The sequence below is a fragment of the Bubalus bubalis genome, chromosome 22 (genome assembly GCF_019923935.1).
Source record: "Bubalus bubalis isolate 160015118507 breed Murrah chromosome 22, NDDB_SH_1, whole genome shotgun sequence".
NCBI lineage: Eukaryota > Metazoa > Chordata > Mammalia > Artiodactyla > Bovidae > Bubalus > Bubalus bubalis.
Genome location: NC_059178.1, coordinates 53,877,641 through 53,893,111, shown reverse-complemented (window position 1 = coordinate 53,893,111; position 15,471 = coordinate 53,877,641). Strand labels below are relative to the sequence as shown.

At 36.2% G+C, this 15,471-nt stretch overlaps 2 long non-coding RNA genes across 2 annotated transcripts in view; both read left to right on the top strand.

Annotated features, from left to right (window-relative positions):
- Positions 1 to 286: 286 nt before the first annotated feature.
- LOC123465284 overlaps positions 287 to 15,471 on the top strand; it is a 28,704-nt gene continuing 13,519 nt past the window's right edge. The window contains exons 1-2 of the long non-coding RNA XR_006640464.1: positions 287 to 409; positions 14,550 to 14,761. This is a non-coding gene — a long non-coding RNA (uncharacterized LOC123465284). The remainder of the gene's footprint in view (positions 410 to 14,549; positions 14,762 to 15,471) is intronic.
- LOC123331200 lies at positions 7,048 to 8,443 on the top strand. The gene is made up of 2 exons (XR_006547725.2): positions 7,048 to 7,261; positions 7,557 to 8,443. It is a non-coding gene; the product is annotated as an uncharacterized LOC123331200 (long non-coding RNA).

Below are 15,471 nucleotides of genomic sequence, written 5' to 3'. Positions count from 1 at the left end.
ATTCTCCAGGCAAGAACACTGGAGTGGGTTGCCATTTCCTTCTCCAATGCATGAAAGTGAAAAGTGAAAGGGAAGTCACTCAGTCATGTCCGACTCTTTGTGACCCCATGGACTGCAGCCTACCAGGCTCCTCCATCCATGGGATTTTCCAGGCAAGAGTACTAGAGTGGGGTGCCATTGCCTTCTCCATTAAAATCACCTAGGAGCGTCCAAAGCTTGCGCCCAGGTCTCATCAATTAAGTCAGACTGGCTGGAGGTGGAGCCACAAATCACAAGTTTATAAAGACCCCAGATGATTCCTGTGTGCACCCATTTGGGAGCTGTGGGGATAAGGGTCAGCTTTGCGGAGTGTTGCCAAAAATGCTTTTCAAATCGGTCGTGTTCATCTCTCCAACTCTGGCAGCAGTGGGTAAGTGTTTAAGTTTTTCCATATCTTCAACAGAATTTTGTATGAATTGATTTTTTAGATTTTTGTCAAGCTAGCAGATGAGCAATAGCATTTACAGGGGTTTTAGTTTGTATCGCCCTTGGTTTCTTGTGAAGCTGAACATGTATTTTAACTTCTAGGTGGGCTGTTTCTGTTTTCTCATCCTTAAAAATTATTTTTAGGCATCTGCTTGGCATTACAGAGGCTTATTTCTCTAAATGATTTGATAGAAAATATTTGTATTTTATGGAAAATCTTTTGATATTTATACATTTTTATCTGGCTATCAGAGTTCTGCCCAATTGCTAGGTTTTTAAATTCCTTCTCTCCCCAAATTATGAAATTGATCAATTTTTTTAGAGACAGGAGAATTTGTTATGTGGATTATTATGCTTTTTCACCTCAAATCTCAGTGGAGTCTAACATTTTTAAATTGAACTATCCATGTGTTCCTTGAATAAGCCTTCTGTGTCTATCATATTATTTCAGTGTACAGCTAAATTCTGTTTGCTAATATGTGGTAAATTTGAATCAATTATTTTGAAGTGACATCTGTCAATAATTGTATGTGCATTTACATGTGGTACGTATTTTTTCAGGTTTATTTTAATGCATATTATTATTTTTTTACTCCAGAAAGCGTTTCTTCTATATTTTTAAGAAAATAACTTATTTTCCAATGTGGAATAGTTTTGTTTATAAGACACTGAAGTTAAACAGTTAAGTCTACATGATAAGAAGCATCCTAACTCACTAGATAAAAAGTTTAGCTTTATATTCTAGCCATGCTACCTTCTGCAATTCACATACCAGCTGTGTGTGGGTGGGTTCTTTCTGATAACAAAGCAAGAAAAATTAGTTAAAAGCATTCTCCGTGAGCTTTTCTTTTTTGTCTGTTTGTTCTTAAAGGATCAAGTAAAGGTAAACCTGATACATCTAACCAAGTGACTGTATAGAAGGGGCAGGGCAAAGGCTAAGACCGCAGCTGGTGGAGCCACAGTGCCTGAATTTAAATCCTATTTCTGCCACATACTAGCGCTGTGATCTGGGGGAGCTTTTGTTCCTGCGTGCCTCCGGTTTCTCGTCTGTAAAATAGGCCAGGTGGTAGTAGCCAGAATATAGGTTGGCAACGTGGATTCAATAGTTCACATTTGCAAAGTACTTAAAATAGTTCTCTGTTGCCCTGGTGGCTCAGCGGTAAAGAATCCGCCTGCCAGTGCCAGAGACGAGGGTTCAGTCCCTGGGTTGGGAAGATCCCTTGGAGAAGGCAATGGCTCCCCACTCCAGTATTCTTGCCTGGGAAATCCCATGGACAGAGGAGCCTGGCAGGCTACAGTCCATGGGGTGGCAAAGAGTCGGACACCATTTAGTGAATAAACAACAACAACAACAACAGCAAATAAAGTAGTTCTTGGCACAGAGTAGTACTGCATACAGGTTGCTAAGTAACTAATTAAGAGAACGTGTGAATTCTATTTCATCTCCCTTGTCTCCCACCTGAGGCTGCCTGCACCACCTTCTAGAATCCTAACTGGGAGATGAGTTCATACACTTGGCTTTTAATCTACATGTTAAGTTCTATAGGAGTACATGGAATACAGGATTTTTTTTTTTTTCCTGATACTGAGATGAGTAGCTATCTGGCTTGTTTCTTGGCTTTTGAAGTATTTTAGAGGTAAAATAATTTCTTCCTTAAGGATATTTCCCCTCTCCTTTCTGCCATTACTTGTTCAGGACGTCATTAGTTCCCGATGGTTATTCTCCTTGGCTCTCTCTCAGTTTTTCTCCCTCAAAGACACAAGATGTGCGTCCAGCTCTTCTTTTGACTTCCGAGTGTTCACGTCTTTGGCGCTGGTGAGCAAGGACTTGTTTGGAAAGAGACAGTCTTTGCACCAATACTAGTCTCTTCTCTTACTCCATTTTTTCTCAATGAGGGGAGGGCATCCTGAGGTGTGTTAAGATTCTTCCTCTGAGTATGGCTTTCTGATGAGGGATTAGAGAAGCTGCTTGTCAATTCTGTCAGTTCGATTTTAGGATTAATAACTGTATAAAACAAGTCTACCAGAAAAAAATCCCCAAGAGGTGCCTAAACATATGTAGCAAAACTAATGGTGTGTAAAATACTAAGTTTTTATATCAGTTTCTCATTAAAAATAGCTAAGTCTGATGAAATGTGCAGATGAAATTTTTACTTAATATGTATGGAAAAAGAGATCTTTATTTCCTAGTGACTAATAGCTATGTTTGGAGTTGCATATGTACACATGTGTTGTCCATCACAATAACCATACCATTTTTGTCTGATGTCCTACTTCTAAATAGAGAAATGTCACAATGATAAGTTCCTGGCAACCAGTGTATGTCCCTGTAACTTACATATTTACAGACTCATCCTAAAGCTCATCCTAAAATGTATTTCATTTTAGGAATAGAAATAACACCGCTTGAAAATACCTTGCCTGCATTCGGCATTTTCAGAGTAAGGTATAATTATCTTCCATTGTTTCTTTTCTGACTTAAAAACAGTTTTAGCTCATCTATGCAGACTCTAGAAATTTCCGCTTAATGGTAAAGGTCAGTGAAACAACTGAAATAGAGGTACTTAGAAAAAAGACAAAAACTCCTTTTACACAGGAAAGTAATCAAAACTTTTTATGATAGGCCAATTGTTGCAGAAAAAGAAACCTATTTTGAAAATGAAAAAAGAGAGGCTTCATCAACTCCGTTCTTACAGGGTACATTATCTGATCAAGTATTTCACCAAGTGTTTCACTAAAGTTCATCTTCATCTGTGTCTAGATTTCAGTATTATTTCCACAGTTCTTGAACACTGGTGCTCTTTCTTTTTTTTCAGCCCTAAAAATGGAGTTGTCAGAACAGCAAAGAAACATAGCATCTGACAGAACTGTAGGAGCCAACGTTACTTCATTAACTGAAAAAATTCTTAAGTTATAAAATTGTGAATCTAAATCTGTTTGAATGAAATTCTCCTCAGGTCAAATAAGAAATATAACTTTGAGGGCTTACCCTGTTCTTCGATCTATCATTGATCTCTAGATGTCCATATGAAATAAATGATTTTTTTTTAAGACTCTAAAAATCACTATTCTTTCAGTTCATGAACTACAGAATTTATTGTCTTTACAGGTACACTTGTGTTTTAACATAAGCTTTTGTTTTACTGCTCCCAGAACTATTCATAGTTATGTTAAGAAAGCTTCTTCTAGCATTTTTATTGTAGAAATCAGCTATGTTCTTGATTGGCTAAATTAAGATTCAGTGTAGTCATATATATTTCAGCTGTCTCACCAGGCAGGTAAAGGTTCAAGAGAAAACACTCATGGCCACAATAGAAGAGTATGGACAGGGAAAAAGTCCTGTCTTCTTCTTAATTTAACATCATTGACCTTGAAGATAATTTTCTTGTATGCCTATCTATACCACTTTGTATTTTCACTTAAAAGTTATCAGTTAAGAGACCCATAAAAGCGGATATATATAGTTGTATTCCTATTTATGTAAAGTTCAAAACAGATGAAATGAATGGTTAAGGATACATAGTGATAAAAGCAAGGAAGGTATTTCTAGAAAGGTTCAGTTCAGTTCAGTTCAGTTGCTCAGTCATGTCTGACTCTTCACGACCCCATGAATCGCAGCATGCCAGGCCTCCCTGTCCATCACCAACTCCCGGAGTTCACTCAGACTCACATCCATCGAGTCAGTGATGCCATCCAGCCATCTCATCCTCTGTCGTCCCCTTCTCCTCCTGTCCCCAATCTCTCCCAGCATCAGAGTCTTTCCCAATGAGTCAACTCTTTGCATGAGGTGGCCAAAGTACTGGAGTTTCAGCTTTAGCATCATTTCCTCCAAAGAAATCCCAGGGCTGATATCCTTCAGAATGGACTGGTTGAATCTCCTTGCAGTCCGGGAAGTGACTAATTTAATGGATGTATTCAATAGCAGGAGCTGTGATGTTGGAATGAAAGCTATATCTACTTCTTGACTTGGGTGGTATGATAATGGCATTCTCTGTGCACTAATTTCTCAAGATGCACATTTTTATTTTATGATTTCCTCTATTTATATTTTCTTCCAATTAAAATTTTAATGGTAACAAAAGATTACCTTATAGAACAATTCTAATACAGTCAGAGCAAAAGTAAGGTAAATTTGATTGAAATGTTAAGTATTTTATTGATTAAAAACAAGTATAAAATAGAATAAAATTTCTAGCTCTATTTAATTTTAAAGAGCAGAAAAAGTAATCTAATGCCCTTATTTCTCCAGTTCTGGCTTGGCCTTAAAATGGAGTTGACAATTTAACATTATAAATAGAATTGACAAAAAAAAAGTTGTAATTGTTGTTAACTTCACCTATATGTGTATATGTGAGATTATATGCTGAGACTGGAATTATAGGCAACAATATAAATTATTTTTCCAGATAAGCATCTCTTATTATAGTTTAAACCCTGAGTTGAAATAAAGAAGCTTAAATTTAGACAAATATGGATCAATATTTGTTAAAGTTTGTTGATATAGCATCAGGTATCTAGGAACTAACCTTAAATTCCTCAATCTTTTTTTATATTTTCAATTTTTTTTCATAACTGTAACTCTCAACTGACAGAATACTAGATATCACATGATTAATAAAAAACACTAGCAAACATTTCCAAATGTATACACACTTTACAGATAATTTAGAATGGAAGTTCTTAATGTCTGAATTAGTTGTTTGAATTGATATTTACATTTTATATGTTATAAAATATTTTTGATATCAAAATAGCACAGCATTTTAAAAGGAAAATGTAGAATCAATGACTTGTGACAATTTAGATGTTAAATACTTCAAAAGCTAATGATTACATTTAGAGTTATAGAACACATTTTTCTTGGCTGATGCTGATTTATATAGATGTTCCTTGATTGAAAGCCTCTATTAACTCCTATAGGATTTGTAGAAGACAGGTAAATATAGTGTTCTTACTCAAGCACTTAGAGTTATTTTTCCAGGCTGTATATGCTACTTAATATTCACTTAGGTAAGACTTTTGAGCAAGAATTTTTAAGTGCAGTGAAGAATCTAAATTCAAAATTTTAATTCATTTAAAGGTATTTATATCATTGGTATACACATCAAAAACAAGCTAATGACTAAATAGAGGTCAGTTAAGTCCATTGAACTATTGTAATAACTATCAAAATAAAAAACAAACTCTGCACACACTTTGAGAAAGGTTCATATGAGACCCTGTACATTCCAGTTTCATCTACAAACAAGAAAGTATCAGGAAGAAATGAAAATGTTTTCCCTGTATTTAAAGATGATTTTTTTCAGAAATACAAATAGCATTTATACTTTCACTTGAAAAATGTGTCCCCAGATCTTTCTTCAGTACAAAAATTAGGCATAAAAAGAGGCAGGGGGGATAAAATTCAGTTTATGTTTGAGACAGCCTCATGCAACAGAAAATGCCAAAAGCTAGTGGTGTAAGGAAAAAAATTGCCTTAGGTCATACCTGAGACCTCTCAGCAAAGGTGAAGAAATCTGCGTATCTGAGACATGCAGGGTGTAGCTATCTATGACCTGAATCAAATGTCCGGGGTGGGCAGTACAGTTGCTGTTAAGGGGTGAGGATGATTACCTTCCTCTAGAGTAAGTGGTGACTGACTAAAGCAATAGAAAGAAAGGAAAAAAAAAAAAAAAAAAGCTCCCAAACCTGGAGTTCTTAATTAAAAAAAAAAATGCTTGCATAGTCTTTCAATCATTACAAATGCTAATCAGATAATAGGTTTAAATAACTTATACCTAAAGAAGCATTTTTTTACATTGTAGAAAGGAATTGTTGAATTTCTTCAATAATTTCAAGTCTTTCACTGATACTTGCATTTCTATATGACCGGGATCCTTGTAAGAAAAGAGACACAGGGAAGGTCACATGAGGATGGAGACAGTGACGTCAAGATGATAAACCCCAAGGATGGCCAGTAGGGATGAGAAGCTAGGACAGGCAAGGGAGGTTCCTCCCCTAGATCGCTCATAGCGGGAACCAGCCCTGCTGAAGCTCTTTGTTTTGGACTTAACGGCTTCCAGAATTGTGGGGCAGTACAGTTCTGTGGCTTTAAGCCATCCAGGTTTGGGGGCTTTGACTTTTGCCTCCCCATTCTGTGTCATGTGAAACTAACCCAGAACTGACACAGCTGCCACGGGAAACCAATACAGATACGTGGGAATATCTTCCCCGTGAGCAGAAAAAATCTACTAGAATTGTGGTGGATGGATATATTCCTTCAGTGTCTTGCGTGCGTGCTAAGTCGCTTCAGTCTCGCCTGACTGCGACCCTCTGTGGACTGTAGCTCACCAGGCTCCTCTGTCCATGGGATCTCCAGCCAAGAATACTGGAGTGGGTTGCTATTCCCTTCTCCTGGGGATCTTTCAAACCCAGGGATCAAATCCCAGACTCTTAAGTCTCCTGCATTGACAGGAAGATTGTTTTTTTTTTTCTACCGTTAGTGCCACCTGGGAAGTACGGTGAATTCTCTGTAAATACCCATTCAAATGGATTGATAACTTGGGTCATAGTTGGGGGTGGGTGGGTGGGGGAGTAGGGAAGAAATGCAAAGTAATATTTGCACTTTCTTTTGCATGATTATTTGTTAGAATCTATAAAGAATAAAAAAATCATCCAAAAAATCACAGTACTCTTAAAAATACATGGATATGGAAGGGCTACCAAGAGAGATCAGCCACAGGACTTTGCTCTTTACCCTTGGTACAAGCGTCTGGTTCTCTGGCCCATGGCGTGTTTAGACACAGAAGCATAAAGGGTGAGTGTGCATCTCTGTTAACTACCAGATGGTGTTCCTTAATGGATTTATTTTTTTCTATATGACATTCTTGATATATTCTATTACATTAATCTCTTATAAAAGATCTTCAAATTATGAAGAGAAGCTGTGTGTATGTGTGGGTGTAGATGGATGGATGTGTCTGTGTTTTTGTAATAAATAGTCTTTGTCATGAGCATTTCCCTGGAGGCTTATTTTAGAACTGTCTGACTTGTCACTTGCCCAGATAGTCTGTCCTGCCTCGCTTTCATATGGACTTCTACTTCATTCTTAGGTTATGCATTTTGACACTCCATCTGGCATTGAGATCCTTCACAGAGCTCACAGTAGAACAAATAGCCTGTCTCTTTAGAAGCTGAAAGTTTTGAATAATCTGTCTTCTCCAACCATTTGGAGATTTGTTCCCTGTCCTCCTAATGATAGTGAGCCCTCAAGAGCAGCACGTGTGATTGGATCCTTGGGATGTGTGAGGGCACATGTCTCTTCCTCTGATAACCTTGAGAGTGCCAGCCTACCTCGGAGCACGTGGAAAAAGCATAAAACCCAGAGGACTTGAAGAGGCTGTCAGCTAGGAATACACTGTTAGGATAGATGGAACAGTTCCTATTTATGCATAATGGAAGTTATTTCTTAACAAATGCTGAATGTTTATTAGCTATCAAAGAAAAATTTGTTTTATAATCTTTATTTCTGAGTTGTTGATATGTATGAATGGCAAAGTGAAGTCTTTGATCACTATTTTCTTATTATGGTATCAAAATATATGGCATGGATAATGTTCAGAATATTCCAAATATTTTTTTTAATTCATTAAGTTTTAAGGCATTAGTCAGCTATTCAATTTCCTAAGTTGCAGTTTGGGATATTTTATGACATACATTAATGATTTTAATTTTACTTATTACCCTTTTCACCTTTGTCCATTGAGCTGGTAATAGCATCAAACCATTATTGCAATATTTTTTGCAGAAACTTTAAGGATTTCAATAACAAAATTGCTTATAAAAATGTTATATGTAGCTTACTTCTCATTTTAAAAATTAAATTTTTGAAGGTTTCCTTATTGTTATAGGTAATAAAAATCAGTTTGTCTTTTTATGAGTTTTATATTATAACCATTTGCCAATAAAATACAGAATGAGCTTTCTCAGATTTTAGGTGTTTCACTCTGGATATTAATAAATGTATATCAAGTATATTTCAGAAGATAAAGTGTTTTATTTTTTGCTTAGTTACATTTTTTTGCTGATTACAAAATGTAACTTTGGAAAAACAAATTATATAAATAAAAATCATCCTGAATAACACCACTGAATGTTAGCTTCTATAAATCTTCTAGAATAGTGTTTTATTATACACACATGTATGTGTATTTCTGTCTGTGTGTAGTTCAGGATTTTTCTGACTGCTTTAAAAATTTTTACTTCTGGTACTAACAAAAGATGTTAGCTTAACAAATCCCAAGACTACAGATTTTTAACAAACTATCAACAATTATGAATCTTGAGATCTTTTTCTTTCAGTTTTATTCTTTGGAATATTCATTTTGACTTTCAAAATCAATCCTTGCAGTTCAATATTTTTTTATTTTAAAGTATTTTTCTTTTAATAGGTTAGGCATTTGTGATTATATTTTATAATATATTATGCTTTAAAATATTTTTATGGGTTTAAACTTTTTGGTTTGTTTTTATTATTTTGATTGTGTGTTTTAAAGGTCTGTGTTTGTGTTTTATTTATTACATTTATAAGTATTACTTTATGTAATACTCTTTTTTTTTTTTTTTAAATTTTATTTTATTTTTAAACTTTACATAACTGTATTAGATTTGCCAAATATCAAAATGAATCCGCCACAGGTTTACATGTGTTCCCCATCCTGAACCCTCCTCCCTCCTCCCTCCCCATTCCATCCCTCTGGGTCATCCCAGTGCACCAGCCCCAAGCATCCAGTATCGTGCATCGAACCTGGACTGGCAACTCATTTCATACATGATATTTTACATGTTTCAATGCCATTCTCCCAAATCTTCCCACCCTCTCCCTCTCCCACAGAGTCCATAAGACTGTTCTATACACCATTGCAACGGAAAGAATAAAATACTTAGGAATATATCTACCTAAAGAATCTAAAGACCTATATATAGAAAACTATAAAACACTGGTGAAAGAAATCAAAGAGGACACTAACAGATGGAGAAATATACCATGTTCATGGATTGGAAGAATCAATGTAGTGAAAATGAGTATACTACCCAAAGCAATCTATAGATTCAATGCAATCCCTATCAAGCTACCAACAGCATTCTTCACAGAGCTAGAACAAATAATTTCACAATTTGTATGGAAAAACAAAAAACCTCGAATAGCCAAAGCGATCTTGAGAAAGAAGAATGGAACTGGAGGAATCAACCTACCTGACTTCAGGCTCTACTACAAAGCCACAGTTATCAAGACAGTATGGTACTGGCACAAAGACAGAAATATAGATCAATGGAACAAAATAGAAAGCCCAGAGATAAATCCACGCACATATGGACACCTTATCTTCGACAAAGGAGGCAAGAATATACAATGGATTAAAGACAATCTCTTTAACAAGTGGTGCTGGGAACTCTGGTCAACCACTTGTAAAAGAATGAAACTAGAACACTTTCTAACACCATACACAAAAATAAACTCAAAATGGATTAAAGATCTAAACGTAAGACCAGAAACTATAAAACTCCTAGAGGAGAACATAGGCAAAACACTCTCTGACATACATCACAGCAGGATCCTCTATGACCCACCTCCCAGAATATTGGAAATAAAAGCAAAAATAAACAAATGGGACCTAATTAACCTTAAAAGCTTCTGCACATCAAAGGAAACTATTAGCAAGGTGAAAAGACAGCCTTCAGAATGGGAGAAGATAATAGCAAATGAAGCAACTGACAAACAACTAATCTCGAGAATATACAAGCAACTCCTACAGCTCAACTCCAGAAAAATAAATGACCCAATCAAAAAATGGGCCAAAGAACTAAATAGACATTTCTCCAAAGAAGACATACAGATGGCTAACAAACACATGAAAAGATGCTCAACATCACTCATTATCAGAGAAATGCAAATCAAAACCACTATGAGCTACCATTTCACACCAGTCAGAATGGCTGCAATCCAAAAGTCTACAAATAATAAATGCTGGAGAGGGTGTAGAAAAGGGAACCCTCTTACACTGTTGGTGGGAATGCAAACTAGTACAGCCACTATGGAGAACAGTGTGGAGATTCCTTAAAAAACTGGAAATAGACATGCCTTATGATCCAGCAATCCCACTGCTGGGCATACACACTGAGGAAACCAGAAGGGAAAGAGACACGTGTACCCCAATGTTCATCGCAGCACTGTTTATAATAGCCAGGACATGGAAGCAACCTAGATGTCCATCAGCAGATGAATGGATAAGAAAGCTGTGGTACATATACACAATGGAGTATTATTCAGCCATTAAAAAGAATACATTTGAATCAGTTCTAATGAGGTGGATGAAACTGGAGCCTATTATACAGAGTGAAGTAAGCCAGAAAGAAAAACACCAATACAGTATACTAACGCATATATATGTAATACTCTTAATCCTCTGTTTTAAATAGTAAATGTTAATTTCCTTCTATGAGTAATAAAATTAGGTATTTCTTTTTCCTTCCCATTCTTTTACCCATTCTCTTTTCCATTCATTTTGATTGATTATAATATATTTCTTGGTGCTTCCCATGTGACGCTAGTGTAAAGAACCCTGCCTGCCAATGCAGGAGACATTAGAGATGTGGGTTTGATCCCTGGGTTGGAAAGATCCCCTGGAGGAGAGCCTGGCAACCCACTCCAGTATTCTTGCCTGGAGAAATCAATCCCATGGACAGAATATCCTGGAGGGTGGCACTCCAAGGGTCACAAACATTCAGACATGACTGAAATGACTTAACACACACACACAATATATTTCTTAATGTTTAACTTTTTACTGTTTCATTTCTTATGACTCTATTATTTTCTACATCTAAGTAATGTATCTTAAATCCCAGCTACATAAGATGAAGTTGTCTAACTTCTATATTGTCAAAATTCATACCACTTTCACTTGATTCTGTAAACATAATCCCACATCTATGTTACTCTTGGTCCTATGGTTATATAGGATTAATATTCACCATTACTTTTCCTTATCTCTTACTTGGATGAAGTTCTTAATCTGTCTTTTTTTTTTACTGTTTGCTGTTATATTAATATGTGGGTGATAAAATGGCCAGCTAAAATTTTTATTATGTGGCATTGTCTTTTTTCAGTTCTTGTAGACAATGCTCAATTTTTAATGACTGGGTCAATACGCACATACACTCATGCACACACACAGTGATGATCATCAGAAACCAATCTAAATGCATTTCTTGACAATTCTCTAGTGTCTCTCTGTCTAACCATAAGTTTGAGGACACTTGCATTCATATAATCACACAAATGAGGAGGACCTGATGAAACCATGGCAAGTTCTAGAGCCATGCTTCCTAAACAGCTGAATCTCCTGGTGATTTTATTAGAGTGTAGATTTTGATTCAGTGTATCTGCAGTGGAATTGCAGTTCTAAAATGCTGCCGGGTCCTACTGTCGTTGCTGATTCTAAGACCGTATTTTATGCAACAAAATGAAGTAAGGAAGTCCTGTTGAGTGGACCCTGGATGGGCCTCTCATGCTCAGCACTTTTTTTTTCTTTTTAATTTCTGTTGGAATATAGTTGATTTGCAATGTTTTGTTAGTTTCTACTGTAGAGCAAAGAGAATCAGCTATACATATACATATATCCTCCCCCAACCCTTTTTTAAAATTTCCTTCCCATTTACCACAGAGCATTAAGTACAGTTCCCTGTGCTGGACTGTAGGTTCTGATTACTATATACATAGTAGTGTATATATGTCAATCCAAATCTCTCAATTTATCCCACCCTCTCTTTCCCCCTTGGTATTAATATGTCTGTTCTCTATGTGTCTGTCTCTACTTCTTTGCAAATAGGTTCATCTGTACCATTTTTCTAGACTCCAAATTTATGCATTAATATACAGTATTTGGTTTTCTCTTTCTGACTTCACTCTGTATGACTGTCTCTAGGTCCATCCACATGTCTATTAAATGGCACAATTTCATTCCTTTTTATGGTTGAGGAATACTCTATTGTATTTATGTACCACATCTTCTTTACCCATCTCTCTGTTGATGGACATTTAGGTTGCTTCCATATCCTGGCTATTGTAAATAGTGTTTCAGTAAACGTTGGGGTGCAAGCATCTTTTTGAATGAAGGTTTTCTCTGGGTATATACCCAGGAGTGGAATTGCTGGGTCATATGATGGTTCTGTTTTCAGTTTAAGGAACCTCCATACTTTTCTCCATATTGGCTGTATCAATTACATTCCCACTGACAGTGTTAAGAGGGCTCCCTTTTCTATATACTATAGAAATAAATAATTTCCTATATAATAATATAATAACACATAATAAATAATATACTATAGAAATAAATAAATGCTATATTCTAGCATTTATTGTCTATAGATTTCTTGATGATGGCCATTCTGACTGGCATCAGGTGATACTTCATTGTACTTCTGATTTGCATTTCTCTGACAATTAGTAATGTTGAGCATCTTATACATGTCTGTTGGTCATCTGTATGTCTTCTTTGGAGAAAAGTCTATTTAGGTATTCTGTCTATTTTATAATTGTGTGTTTTTTGTTTTTTGTTTTTTTTGCTATTGAGCTACATGAACTGTTTGTATATTTTGGACATTAATCTCTTGTCCGTTGCTTCATTTGCAAATATTTTCTCCCATTCTGAGTGTTGTATTTTCATTTTGTTTATGATTTCTTTTGCCATACAAAAGCTTTTAAGTTTAATTGGGTCCCATTTGTTTTTGTTTTTATTTTCATTACTCTAGGAGGTGGATCAAAAAAGATCTTGCTGTGATTTATGTCAGAGCATTCCGCCTGTGTTTTCCTCTAAGAGTTTTATAGTGTCTGGCCTTACATTTAGGTCTTTAATCTGTTTTGAGTTTATTTGTGTGTGTGGTGTTAGGGAATGTTCCAGTTTCATTCTTGTACATGTAACTGTCCAGTTTTCCCAGCAACACTGATTGAAGAAGCTGTCTTTTCTCCATTGTATATTCTTGCCTCCTTTGTCATAGATTAGGTGGGCATAGGTGTACGAGTTTATCTCTGGGCTTTCTGTCTTGTTCCATTGATCTATATTTCTGCTTCTGTTGCAGTGCCACACCATCTTGATTACTGCAGCTTTGTAGGATGGTGTGAAGTCAGGGAGCTTGATTTGTCCAGCTCTGGTTTTCTTTAAGATTGCTTTGGCTATTTGGAATCTTTTGTGTTTTCCATACAAATTGTAATTTTGTTTTTCTAAGTCTGTGAAAAATGCCATTGATAATTTGATAGGGATTTCTTTGAATCTGTAGATTGCTTTGGGTGGTATAGTCATTTTTACAATATTGATTCTTCCAATCAAGAACATGGTAAATCTCTTCATCTGTTTTTGTCGTCTTTGATTCCTTTCATTAATATCTTATAGTTTTCTGAGTATTTATCTTTTGCCTCAGGTAGGTTTCAGTTCAGTCACCGACTCTTTGAGACCCCATGAATCGCAGCAACAGGCCTCCCTGTCCATCACCAACTCCCGGAGTTCACTCAGACTCACATCCATCGAGTCAGTGATGCCATCCAGCCATCTCATCCTCTGTCGTCCCCTTCCCCTCCTGCCCCCAATCCCTCCCAGCATCAGAGTCTTTTCCAATGAGTCAACTCTTCGCATGAGGTGGCCAACTCCTAGGTATTTTATTCTTTTGGTTGCAATGGTAAATGGGATTGTTTCCTTAATTTCTCTTTCTGATATTTTGTTGTTAGCATATAGGAGTGCTAGAGATATTTATGCAATTTTGTATCCTGCGACTTTACCAAATTCATTGATTAGCACCAGTAGTATTCTGGTGGTTTCTTTAGGATTTTCTTTCTATGGTATGAATTTGAGCAAACTCTGGGAGACAGTGAAGGACAGGGAAGCCTGGGGTGCTGCAGTCTATGGGGTCACAAAGTGTTGACAGGACTCAGCAACTGAAAAACAACAATGTATAGTATCATGTCATTTGCAAACAGTAACACTTTTACTTCTTTTCCTGTTTGTACTTGTTTTTTTATTTTCTTTTTCTTCTCTGGTTGCTGTGGCTAGAACTTCCAAAACTATATTGAAGAATAGTGGCAAGATTGGACATCATTGTGTTGTTCCTGATCTTAAGAGAAAATGCTTTCAGTTTTTCATCATTGTGAATGATGTTCGAGTCTACGGCCATTCCACCCTGAATGTGCCTGATCGCGGAAGCAAAGCAGCGTCTTGGATGTCCAAGTACTTGGATGGGTGACCACCTGGGAATACTTGTTGTGGTAAGCTTTAAATGTTTGTTGTGTTTTGTTTTTTTTTTAATGACTTTGAATATATTGAGGTAGGTTCCCTCTATGCCCACTTTCTGGGGAGATTTTTTTTTTTTTTTATCATAAATGGGTTTCAAATTTTGTCAAAAGTTTTCTCTGCATCTATTGAGATGATAATATGGTTTTTTATACTTTAATTTGTTAGTATGGTGTATCACATTGATTTACATATATTGCAGAATCCCTGCATCGTTGGGATAAATCCTACTTGATCATGATGTATGTCCTTTGAATGTGTTGTTGGATTCTGGTTGCTAGTATTTTGTGGAGGATTTTAGTGTCTATGTTCATCAGTGGTACTGGTCTGTAATTTTCTGTAATTTTGGGGGGAATATGTCTTTGGTTTTGGTATCAGGGTGATGGTGGCCTTTAGCACGAGCTTGGGAGTGTTCTTCCCTCTGCAATTTTTTGAAATTTTGAGAAGAATGGGTATTAACTCCTTTCTAAATTTTTGATATAATTCACCCATGAAGCCATCTGGTCCTGGACTTTTGTTTGTTGGAAGATTTTAAATCACAGTTTTCAACTTCATTGTGTGTGATTGGTCTGTTTATATTTTCTATTTCTTCCTGGTTCAATCTTATAAGATTGTACCATCCTAAGAATTTGCCCATTTTTGTCAGGTTGTCCATTTTATTGGCATATAGTTGCTTCTAGACATC